The sequence below is a fragment of the Sardina pilchardus genome, chromosome 12, assembly GCF_963854185.1.
Source record: "Sardina pilchardus chromosome 12, fSarPil1.1, whole genome shotgun sequence".
Classification (NCBI taxonomy): Eukaryota; Metazoa; Chordata; class Actinopteri; order Clupeiformes; family Clupeidae; genus Sardina; species Sardina pilchardus.
In genome coordinates, this window is record NC_085005.1 from 25634637 (window position 1) to 25647112 (window position 12476).

Sequence of the window (12476 nt, forward strand, 5' to 3'; positions counted from 1 at the left end):
GTGTGGTCCACGCCACAACCTTGAGTAAGAGCTGTGCAGAGTAACTCACTGAATCTCGCCAAATCCGGGTGAGATTAGAATCAAAATGCAATCGACTCCACCTTTAAGCAACACTAAGAGTGGTTCATCAACTCGTAACAGGGTGAACGGCACTTCTGCTTTCATTTCGCGGCCCTCTATCGGCTATAACCACACTACTGTGTAACTTTACCAGATCGGGTAGTGTATCTGTAGTTCGATTAAATGAGACTACAGAAACTACAAATTTGACTTGCTTCGATGTCGCAATACATCATACTTTCCTAAAATCATGCAACATATTCTACCTTGTCTGTTATTTGCTGGATAAACAAATAGCGTGTGTGCGACAGAGGAAAAAAATGCTCTAATGTTGCTTTAAATTATCTTACTTCACTTCACTCACTTCGTTTCACTTCACTGAGAGCCACAAAAATGGTAAACATGCGGGCGCAGCTCCACCAGTTTTTTTTCAAACATGCAAAAGATACTGATACCAATACAAAAGGCACTGATAGCAACACCACCCAAAGACGTCACACTGCACACTCAGCTACAGCGCTAGCCGTTAGCCGCAGGCCACTGCCCTCAGATCAGTGGTGCCGTTTGTCTTCCAGAAGAACAGTGTGACCTACCCAGTTAATATGCGAGTTAATATGTGAACTCAGCATTAACAAAAGGGCGAGGATGAGTGAGTCCACCTCTGCAAATATCACCTGTGCTCCACATTAGGACACACTGAAGCGTTTAATGGGCCTTTCTGTTCTGTGTAACCTGAGGTGCAGTAGATTTATATCTTCTCTAAGCAGGTCCCACGACTGGTTCCTGGGATTTGGCACCAGGAGCTGTGTGTTAATAGCCACAATGTTCCTGTCAGAGAACCTGATGATGACGTCATCATCATGCTTATATTTTTATAACACGGAACTTTAAACACCAGACGTGCATTGGCTCAAACAAAAAAAGAAAGACGTCGTCTGCTCATTTGGACTGTGAAATTACAAGCATTTGTGCTTTGTCTACACAGATACTTCCAGACTGGCACACTGTTCCAATCTGTGAGAGAATATAAAGGCTTTGCACACCAATGGAATTCAACAATGGCCTGGCCATTATGAAAACATCCATTTGTCTCACGACACGGTCCCAGACAACCATGTCACACATACCTATGGCATGTTATGTCACGATTACTATTTTTCCTTATTCTATAAAAAGACCTGCTTGCAGCAGCAAACAAAGATGTCTCGACATCTTGTTGTGTTTAAACTAGGCAGACATCTATGACTAAGACTGCCAAAGAGGAAGTAACTATGCTTTGTGCTACTATGAAATCTGAGCAAGACGCTAACCATGGGAAAATCTACAAGCGGAGCCAACTGGTGGCATTTTGGCATGTTTTTTTTTTCGATGGCGTCGATGGTGTCGATGGCGTCATCTAAAATAAAAGGCTGTCTAAGCAGTAGTAAGCCATCTTGTTTTTTCAGCTGTTCATCTCTTTGTTGAGTGCTACATAAAATAATATCTCACCCAGACTAAATTATTGACAATAAAAGTAGGATAGAGGAGACAGTGCTTAGGAAACTTGACTTCCGCCCGAAAGCCGCAAAATGTGCTTCGCGTTAAGAGGAAGACAGCCTTGCACTCGGACATTCTCTCGCTGAAACAACACATGTTCGGCGGCGGGAAAAAAAAAAGTCGACGTCAAGTGGCACGGGTAAACGAAGTCGAGTTTGCAGGAATAAACAGGGCGAGAACAGGAAAAGAAGTTCCAGGAGTGCGGGCTGAAAGAAAAATATATCAGAGCAGAGAGGAGCGTAAACAGTTTGGAGGCCCCTCCGTCATCTTCAGCCTATGCGAGCGATCCCAAACCATCTGAATGCAAAACACTGGGAGGGAAATTACATTAGGGGCACACACACACACACACACACACACACATACGCACACATCCCTCTTGTTCTGCATGTCATTAGATGCTGAAGTAATGAAAACAGTTCTGTGGCCAGACCCTCATTGGAAATCCAGCCTCTCTCCCAACTATTAGCTCAAAGCCCCAAAAGAATGCATGGTGTCAGATGTGTGTGTGTGCGCTTGTGTGTGTGTGTGTGTGGTTTCACGACTGTGCATGGGTTCCTGACCTGTGTAATATTGGGCTCTTAAGTAAACAGCTATAACAATGTCTGTACATGAGTCTAAACCTGGACCAAACCAAAAATGCCAATAGACCCCTCACAAGTCGTTAAACTGTTACTTCCGTCCACCAAAAACCCCACTTTAATACCAAATCTCCTACATAGGGAGCAGGCGTCCCCGTATACAGTAATTACACCCTTGACATGTAGCACGTCCAACGCGGCATGGGCTGGAAAATTGGGTATTGGTTTTAAACGACCTCGGGGAATAAAACACGCAGGCAGATTGAAGCCGAGAAGCTGATTAAACTAAACTGTTTTCTTTATGGTGGAGTAGACACTGTGCAGTGTTTGGAGGAGAGAGAGCAAGTGTATATTTTGGATGTCAGTCCCATTCAAAAGCCCTGGTCACCCGGTCCCGCCCGCTGCACTCCGTAGATTGCCGTACCGTACCTCCACCCCGAGGCTTCCCTGGATCATCTGATTTTCCATGCACTCCGACTAAACCCCTCCAAACCCTCCCATCCATCCCTCCTACACCCCCATTCCCAACTTTTCCACCCCACTCCAGGACTTTGGACAGAGACATTCCGAATTCCCTTTCCAAACTTCCTCCCCTGCCACTCCCTGTGGCCATTATCTCCTAACAAGAGGTTAACGGCCGCCGCGGATCGACGCAATCGGCACCCCCTCTGGCCTCGCTGCGATTAATCCCCGGCCATAAATCTGTTCGTCCAGGGATGCAAGCCAGGCACTGCGGCAGGGTGAAGCTTCCTCAAAAACCACCTCCACAGCAAAGCGACTGCAGCTCTGTTCTGTCAAAGTCAACAGGTCTCTCTGCTGACAGCGGCCATCCAAAAACGAGGCACAATCTGTATTTTTCCAGGCTACAGTAGTGGTACTATTATGTAACATTCATGTCACACTCTGTCACACACACATCACAAATACAAGAAGAGCACAGGTACAGTAATGATGTGTAAGCTAAGCTTCATGCTAAAGACACTTGTAGATACGGGATGAACTGCTTTACATTTGACTACTTACATTTCACATACGCGTTTGGCTGTGTTATGGCACATTATGGGCATCATCTGAAATGCTGGGCAAAGTGCGAGGTCAGTTTGATGACCACAGCTCTCATGAACTAACTGCATCATGTGGAGTAAAACTAGCCTGGGTGTTCCCATCCTGCCTTGCGCAGTGATTTCAATCACGCAGCTAAGGCAGTCTGGAAACTAAACACCCACATTTTCGCCTGATGTTGGCGACCAATCACAGAACAGGGGAGAAAGCAAGACCATGATGAGCTATGCACAGACGCATTTGATAGACATCCGTGGCGCCCAATGAACGGATCTGGGCATTTTTTCAAATACGAGAAAATGAACGTCTGGTTGCCAGACCACGTCTCATTTGAGAAGTGGTAGGCGCTAGCCAGGCTAGAGTAAAACAGCCTCTAGCTGACACATCGATGTTTGTGCTTAGGATCTTTCTCATGGTCTCACTACTGCAAACAGATTTTTGCATAGTTATCAAGTAAGCTTTGGTTAGACTCTAGACTTTGCACTTTGCCTAGAATTTAAATCAGGGCTCTGATGCATGTGTCAAAAAGTCTCTCCACTGTGCGTGTGACTGAGGATCACCAAGAGTTCAGACAATAAGGCACAAGAATGGCGCACGTCACCGCAGTGGCTAGGGGTGTGTCTCCTTGAGGTCAAGAGCAGGACACTCAGAAGCAAAGCAAATTGGGATGCGAATTCTTCTCTCACGCAGGACCGCAACAGAGATACAAAACAAGTCACCCCCCCCCCACCCCCCACCCCCGCTTCCAATCCTGTTTATGATGGATGCGGTAGGAAGCAGGGTCTCAGCTGGGCCAAATAATCCCTCAACTCACGCCTCCGATCCAGAAGCGAGCGGTCGAGTTCACGCCAGGACAGGACAGGACGGAACAGCACAGGAGGGACACAGACTCCCTTCATGATTTAAAAAAATAAATAAATAAATAAACAATTCATCTGGTACAGAATCAGAAGGGCAGTAAGCTAGTGACCAGATCTCCACAAAGCGTCATGGCCGTTCTCTCTCTCCTTGCCCTCGTGGTGACTGTCCCACTGCGGACTCGTCTGCTCCAGATCCAAGAGAGATATGGTGGTGCCCACAGGTCCACGACTATAATCCCATCAGCTGGCTAAGGCAAGCTTTACTGCACTTCAGCAGTAGTAGCTTTAGAAGTGCCGAGTCACTTCCTCCCACCTCTAGGTGTGTCAGATGAGTCTGTAGTTTCACAGAAGGCAAGTTTAGAAATGTTGCACATGCAGCTAATACATGACTCAGGATAGAAGGGTGTTTCTTTTTTTTTCTTTTTTAAAGTGAATACTTTAATTGATACTTAGCAGACCCCTGAGCATGCCTGCTTCCCAGGTGTGGCTTAACAGGTAGGCTGATGAAACAAGCACTGTCAACATCAGGCGCTGTGCACGATTTGCATAGAGGTGTTGTATACTGCAAGACAAAGATGTAGACTTGCGAGTAGTCATGCTCGTGTCCAAGGGCGCACACAGGAGCCTGTGGTTATAGACAGCACATCCTTCGAGCCCCCCACAAGCCCACAGACACACACAGACACACACAGACACACACAGACACACACAGACACACACAGACACACACACACACACACACACACACACACACACACACACACACCAGACTGAAATCAGGGCAGCTTTCTCAGCTGCCTGCGTTTTTGTTTCCTTGCCAACCACCGTTCCTTTCTGTCAAATCACATCAGCCGTGACGGATATTGCAAAGTGACCACATTTTGCGGCGGCTGCCCACAAGCCAGACGAGTTCCAGAGTGTGTTATTGAAATCTTTCATCATGGCTATTGGGCCATGAGAGAGAGGTTGTCCACCCCTCTCTCCGTACGCTGCCGGTGCCAATGAGAAGGATATCCAAACCTGCTGGCCAATCTTCCATCAGAAAATGAGAGACCTTTTCAGACATGCTCACCATATACACCCACGAACAGGATCCCAAGGGATACCAAGCCTCCCACCCACAAACAGGATCCCAGGGATTCCTCGTGGCAGGCTGAGCTGGGATGGGATGTCCAACATGTTCGCTTTAAGATGTGGACATGCTGTACGTGTGGAAGCTCAAGCAAAATCTCATCTTACCTCATTTGTCCCTGATGACCCTAAAGTAGCCGCTTCTCTAAAAGCTCCCGATAAGGTCCCCCTTACTGGACAGTTTAGTCAGAACTTGTCGCGTTCTCGGTATGCAAAAAATTCTTAATTGTGACGGTACTTACCATGCTAAAGTTGCAACCACAACTCTAAAGATGAAAAAAGAAAAAAGCGCTAAGAAGTGTTGAGAGAAAAACACAGAAGTGTGAAAAGGAAGGATGACAGATAGTCCTTGGCAGCAGACGAGCTCTGGTGGATGTTTGCGGCTTGAGAGCTTGGAGACGTGTGAGACGGTGGAGGGTTAATCCCCACAGCTGGCGATCCTTGGGCGAACAAACAGGGCCCTCACAGGCCGACCGACCGCCCCCCCTCCGGCCCCCCCTCCCCTACACCAGGTCACATGACGATGCAAAGCAGCGACACAAGGGTCCTCTTTCTCAGGAGACCACACAGCGCATCGCTAATTGATGGTTCTGCCTCTCGAATATATTCATACACACACAGACGCACAGACACAAACACAATAAACAAAGGTGGCCTGGGAGCGCAGTCGGGAAGCTCTATAGCTGAACTGGGAACAGAATCGGCTGTTCCTATTTCTGGCACTTTTTGGAGCGGTGAGAGCCTTTCAGCGGGTGACATCTCGCAAAAGTTGTTTCCTCGTGCCAACTTGGAAGATTGGCTCCGTTAAGCATTCATCCAGACACAAACAAGTGAGTACTGGCAACGGAGGAAGAACAACTGATGATGACCTATGTGGGAAAAAAGGAAAGATTCCAGAAACAACGTTGATCTTCTTTTTCCATTAGTCATAGCCACCCAACTTGTTGACTCTGACCATTCTTAACATACTTGAGCCCAACAGAATTTGATCAATGTTCTCAGGCCATGGCTCTGACACAGTTTTGACAGTACAGGCATTGCATCTTTTGAAAAAGGTCCAAGCGGGAACCGTTGAGATGCCAAGAGATAAAGTCTTGCCGGAAACTTCCAGAATGGAGTAATTGTTCAGACAACTCCCTGGGGACCCAATATTAGTCCAAGCAGTTATCTCACCATCAGAAGTGAGGGAAGCCTCTCTGACAGGATTGAGTCCTTTTTTTCCTCGCTGGAGGTAAATCCCAGAGGTGTTGGCAGTGGGCTAAAAATATGGCTCTCTTAGGGCCTCCGACGTGTTCAGTCTAAGACCCTTCCAGTCTGGCAGGAAATGCACAAGAGGCCAAACCCCTCAAACCACCAAGTGAACAAGGCCCCATGGGACTCTGGGTTCGACACACACCAGACCACAGCATTTAGCAAAAAAAGAAAAAGAAAAAAAAAAGAAAAGCCTTTACCTAATTACAGGCCATTTATGGACAAAGTGTTGTTCTATTTAAACACACGACAGAGCGCAAAACACAATGATACAGAAGCAAAGTGCCATGGCCGCTTATCGTGAGTTTTACTGGGCTCATTCCTGGCCACCTGCGGCCTCGACGGACCACAAACTCCACGAGGGTTCCTCAGCTGGGAATAGACGGCTTTCGGAGGGACATTAACTAAGACCACAAAGTGAGGCCTTGAGCCACTCAGCAATGGGGGTTGAGTAAGAACGGAGAGTCAATCGTGACAATAACAAAATTAACAACATCCGCAGCGCTGAAATGTCCTGGAATGTTCCTCTGCTGTCAGCAGAGACTTGCAACATGTTCCAATTCCTCCAAGATGAATGGACGTTGGATTGGGAAACTGACATTCTCCCCGTTTTTCGTATCTTACATCTACAAGAAAGGAGGGTGACATAACCACCAGATTCCATCTTCCTATCTCACACGTTCCACAGCATTGTTATTGCTCCCGCAGTCCAAAAATAGAGCGATAGATAGTCTTTATTTGGGGATGTAACAGATAAGAAATGAAAAAATAAAAAACATACAGACAAAGGAGCGAACGTGCTTACCATTCCACACGTCAACGGCAGCGCTCCAAAGTTATTGAGTTTTGCAAGCAACGAAAAACCAAATACGGACATATCGCAATATCTGTTCCGCAGTGTTATGTAGGGACGCATTTCCAGACAGAAATTAAATGTAACCTCTGGACTAAATTACATTTGGGATCGGGGATTCTCCATCGTGGGCTAAATTTAGCGCTGCCTTAATTCATGGCCTTCCTGGCGGGATACATTAGCGATACGTCACCTGATTACTGATAATCATGCGGTGCAGGAGCAATGAAATGCCTCCTCTGGCTCCCATGGTTCTGCATAAGTACACCACATGCGATAGACAACAGAGTCCTTTCAGGAGCAGCAGAACTGATTGCTTTCTCCTAACCTGCCAGCAATCTCACAGCAGGCAAGCAGAATCAATTGGTCCCTCCACACACACACACACACACACACACACACACACACACACACACACACACACACACACACACACACACACACACACACACACACACACACACACACACACACACACACACACACACACACACACACACACACACACACACACACACACACACACACACACACACACACACACAGCTGGCAAACGTGATCTTCCAGCACACAGTGAGGGTGAGAACACTGGAGAATGTTTGCTTGGAGCTCCAGGTCTGTGTTGATGTGCTCTGGGACGCAGCCCACTCTACTGCTCAGGAAGGTGGCCTGTGGAAGGCTGTCTGAGGCTCAGTTGGTGCTAATCAAGACTGTACCCATACAGTCTTGAGCGGGAGGGGTGTGTGTGTGTGTGTGTGGAGGGGGGGGGGGGGGGCTGACCATGGCTGCAACTTGACCCAGATTTCCTACATTTAAGTGCATGTGGGAAAAGAGAGACATATGCAAACACTGTCTGCATGCATAAGTTCATAAGATACATGGATGTCAATGTGTATTTCTGAATGCAACGCTTGACTGTGTGACATGTTTTGCAACACAAGCAATGATCAAGCAATGTTTCAATGTTTTGAAATGTCTGCAACACAAGCAATGTGTTGTGTCTGAATACACACACACACACACCACACACACACACACACACACACACACACACACACACACACACACACACACACACACACACACACACACACACACACACACACACACACACACACACACACACACACACACACACACACACACACACACACACACACACACACACACACACACACAATAGGCCTCTTAAAACTAAAAGGAACATGTTTGGCCCACAGAGTTTCCCAAACTGCTCGATGCTTTCTGTCCTAATGCAAAAGCGTGACATCTCAGCAGCAAGTGAATTGGAGCTTTAGAATGTCTGGCATGTGGAGGAGACGGTGAACCCTGGAGTGCAGCATTTAAAGGATCTCCGAGTCCTCCCCTCTTCTCCTTCTTGGCCCCTTCTTTGTCAGCCCCCCTGTCTTTATCAACACAGAGCATGCTCTTCATTTCAGTATGTGCTGAGAGAACAAGCTGCCCTGTGCATGGGGAAGTTTCACCATAAGACAACATCAAACACTGCGTTAGGAGAAGGTACATTCTAAAATACAATTTAAAAGCAGTTTTCTAACAATATGTCACTGCATATAGACGTCTATATCTGCTGTCAGAAGACTTCTAGGATAGAAATACAGTGGTCAAAAGATGAGCTTAAAAGTATGTTTTAGAACTCTTTACCCTTTATGCCGGTCTCCTCAAACAAACAACATCTGGGCCAAAGATTTTCCAACTGGATAACAGGTGATTCATTAGGATAAACTTGCTACAAAAAGTGCTAACTAGCACATTTTTCCACATTTGAAAAGAACACCGGAGCCGTTGGTCAATCCTCCCGCTGAGTCCAAATTTAGCCAAGAGGAGTTGATTCAGCAGGTGATGCATCATCAGGGAAGAATTTCCCAGTTTGCTGGCAAATAAACATCATAGTGCATCTGTTTCTACTCAACTAAGGCTAGAACATCATATCAATTGGTTGTGAGCAAGCGTAGTAAACAGACACCCAATGGGGACCCAACATGGTGTGCTGGGCTCACAATAAATATCTGCAGTACAATACAGCAATACTTGAAGTAAACATGAAGGCTAGTGTTGCACAATTCACTAATACTAGAAAGGTATCACAATACCCTGAAATGATTAGACTAAATATGTTATGATACCCAATTTCATTAGTACTGATATTTTAAGAATACCATTTTAATTAGGTTGTAATAAAAACATATTTGAAATCAGTTTGAGCTTAAAGTCCCAAGGTTCTGTCATCTACAGTAGGCCTATTATGTCGCATAAACTGATGTAGGGTTTTTGCAGTGGTATTATTTCAGTATTGGTTGGAAGTTATTTACGCATGTTATGGTAGGCTATCTTAATGAAAGTCATAATTGTGGCACGGTGACAACACTAATGACGACAATGTCATCCTTGCATTATAGGACACAGTGGTAACAATCCTGACCTATACGCATCAGCAGATGGCCTCAATCTTCAAAGACCAAGTGGGTCACTGTAACTTCAAACTCTTCCGGGGAAGTTCAGAGGAAGCTCATGGGTAATATGATATGGCTTCATATCTGTCCAGGGATACCTGCACATACCATAAAAATCATGTTGTTACGACAACTCACATAAATTTGTGGCCTGAGACCCTAGCCTTGTTCTCTATACTACTTCGACAAGCTTGTTAAGGCCTTGTGTGCACATGGTGTCTGATGTGCATTCCAACAAACTGCTCATCTCTCAAAGAACGTATGTAAAGCTGCAGAGTTTTGTTCTTGTTCTTGAATCTTTTTAACAAACAAACAAACAAACCCTGATGAAAACATAACCTCCTTGGCCGGAGGTAATAATAAAATACTGATAGACAGATCCATACACACAATATTTTGGGAGCTACACTGACTGAATAAAGGTTTCAGTGAAAAAGAAAAGAAAAAGAGAGGAGGGATTTTGCAAGTAGCGGGTTCAAATCTCTCCGTGCAACAGGTTGACAGCTATCTGACAGGGATCAGGAAACCAGAGGGGAGTGAGTGTGAAGGACCCAGCATGTGGTTCAGCACTCGGGCCAACCTCAGGGGCTGCCAAAAGGGAACTGGGTGTGCCCCGAAAGTCACCCCCCACACACACATACTTAGCACCATTCTCTCATGGGGCCTATTGTTCCCAGACAACCCACACCGCCCAGTCCGACACACACACACACACACACACACACACACACACACACACACACACACACACACACACACACACACACACACACACACACACACACACACACACACACACACACACACACACACACACACACACACACACACAGCACACACAGCACACACACACAGCACACACAGCACACACTTCCCTCCGGTTCATTTCATAAATACCCCACACCTACAAATCAAGAATTGGCGTGACAAAACAAAAGTGGAGCGCTGCAACAAACTCTGCAAAGATTTCAGGTGCAGCGCTGCTGAGTGGCCTACTGTACCTCCACAGCATACCCCATGTGTTCTCCAAGAACAGGGCACAATCTCAGCTGTCAGGGCGGACGTGGGACTCTCACGGCAACCAGCCACATGACCTCTTCAACCCTGGGCAGCGCAGCCAGCTCCTTTCCCACCCTCATTCCGTTTCTGTGTTGTCTACGCTTAAAATGAACTAGCAGTGGAAAGACTGACACAGTGGTGATGGCCAATTGCCGTATTTCGAGGGAGTGGGAACCAGTCAGCTGGAACATTTCCTTCAACTTACATCACACCGGCCGCCGGCCGAAGCGTTCAGAAATATCTCGTGTCCGTGCACTCTCTTGCATGCGTCATCAGATGTTGCTCCAGGGTCCAGTGTAATGCTGTTCATAGTGATCTCTAGGAGGGGGGGAGACAGTGCTAAGGCACATAGGCCTACATACACGCCAGGATAGTCTTAGGAGCTTTGTTGCATAGCTTAATATACAGTAGAAGCTACGTAGTACTGACTTTCTTCAAAAAAGGTAATGTACTGTAAAAGTACTGCAAAAGTACTGCAATAGTACTGCAATGCCCTTGTTTTGAGGATTATTTTTAAACGTTATTGTGGGCTACTACAATTAACTGTAGAAATGTAACATTGTAGACATGAAACTGCACTAAACTGTATTTTCTTGTTTTTTTTAAAAATATTTTTGTTGTTATTATTGATAATAATAATGCAATATACAGTTTCAGGGCATATCATACTGTAGTTCTTTTTTGTTAGGGTGAATTTGACCAACCAGAGGGAACTAAAGCACAATGCAGCACGATGCAACTCTCAGTGCCATTTAAACTAGCCTAAGCTCGTGCAAATGACGTCTTTGCATACTCAGTGACTTTCCATCAGCATCTCGAAGACAGGTCAGACCAGTCCTAACGTACAGGTGCCATCTAAAAAGTCTGAGAATGTCTTCCTCCCGTGGAGCACTAATGTGAACATTACAAAAGCTTTGGGCAAAAATTAAAAACCAGATTGACAAGCACTCCGTTTTCGAGACAAAACTCCCATGTTCACATGAAGGTGCAGACGTCAAGGGACTGATGCACACAACTGGAAACATGAGCTCTTCTTCAACACGGATAGATGGCATGCCACCGAACACAAGCAACGAGCCCAACAGCTGTTAGAAACAGGTCAGCATCGTTACAAAGAAGTACCGAAACACCACATCCATCCACTAACGTTAGAAGTAACGATGCTAATGTGATTCCTTCTCCATCTCAATTCCTTTCAAGTTTTCAACGAAGATTCTTTCAGCAGAATTAATTCACAGAAAAGAGATTTGAGACGGGTGGCGGTTTCTTTAGGAGCACAAAATATCTTAAACACAAGTCAGCCTGAACCAACTTTTAGTTAGACAAAACGAGACAACGTGGATAACGTTAGTCACGTCAGATACTTTGTTACTCACCAAACAATGGTTAGAAGTTTACCGATGACAGCCCCCGATGAAACTCCAAAAAATAACTCTTGCATTTATATTGCCGACTGGATAATTCCACGTTTCGGCCCGTCAAGGATCACAAAGTTACGAGTAGAATCCTAGCAGTGATTGCTCTTTTACTTGGGCCAAATGACAGTCATACTCATCTAAGCACCCTCTCAAAAATGCACGGCTTTTTTCAAATGTTCCCACTGCGCATGCCC

At 45.9% G+C, this 12476-nt stretch overlaps 1 protein-coding gene across 1 annotated transcript in view; it reads right to left on the reverse strand.

Moving 5' to 3' along the window:
- Positions 1–12407, reverse strand: part of LOC134098455 (pleckstrin homology domain-containing family G member 3) — a 75129-nt gene extending 62722 nt beyond the window's left edge. The window contains exon 1 of the mRNA XM_062551506.1: positions 12241–12407. The gene's annotated coding sequence lies outside the window, so the exon portion shown is untranslated. The remainder of the gene's footprint in view (positions 1–12240) is intronic.
- Positions 12408–12476: the final 69 nt, after the last annotated feature.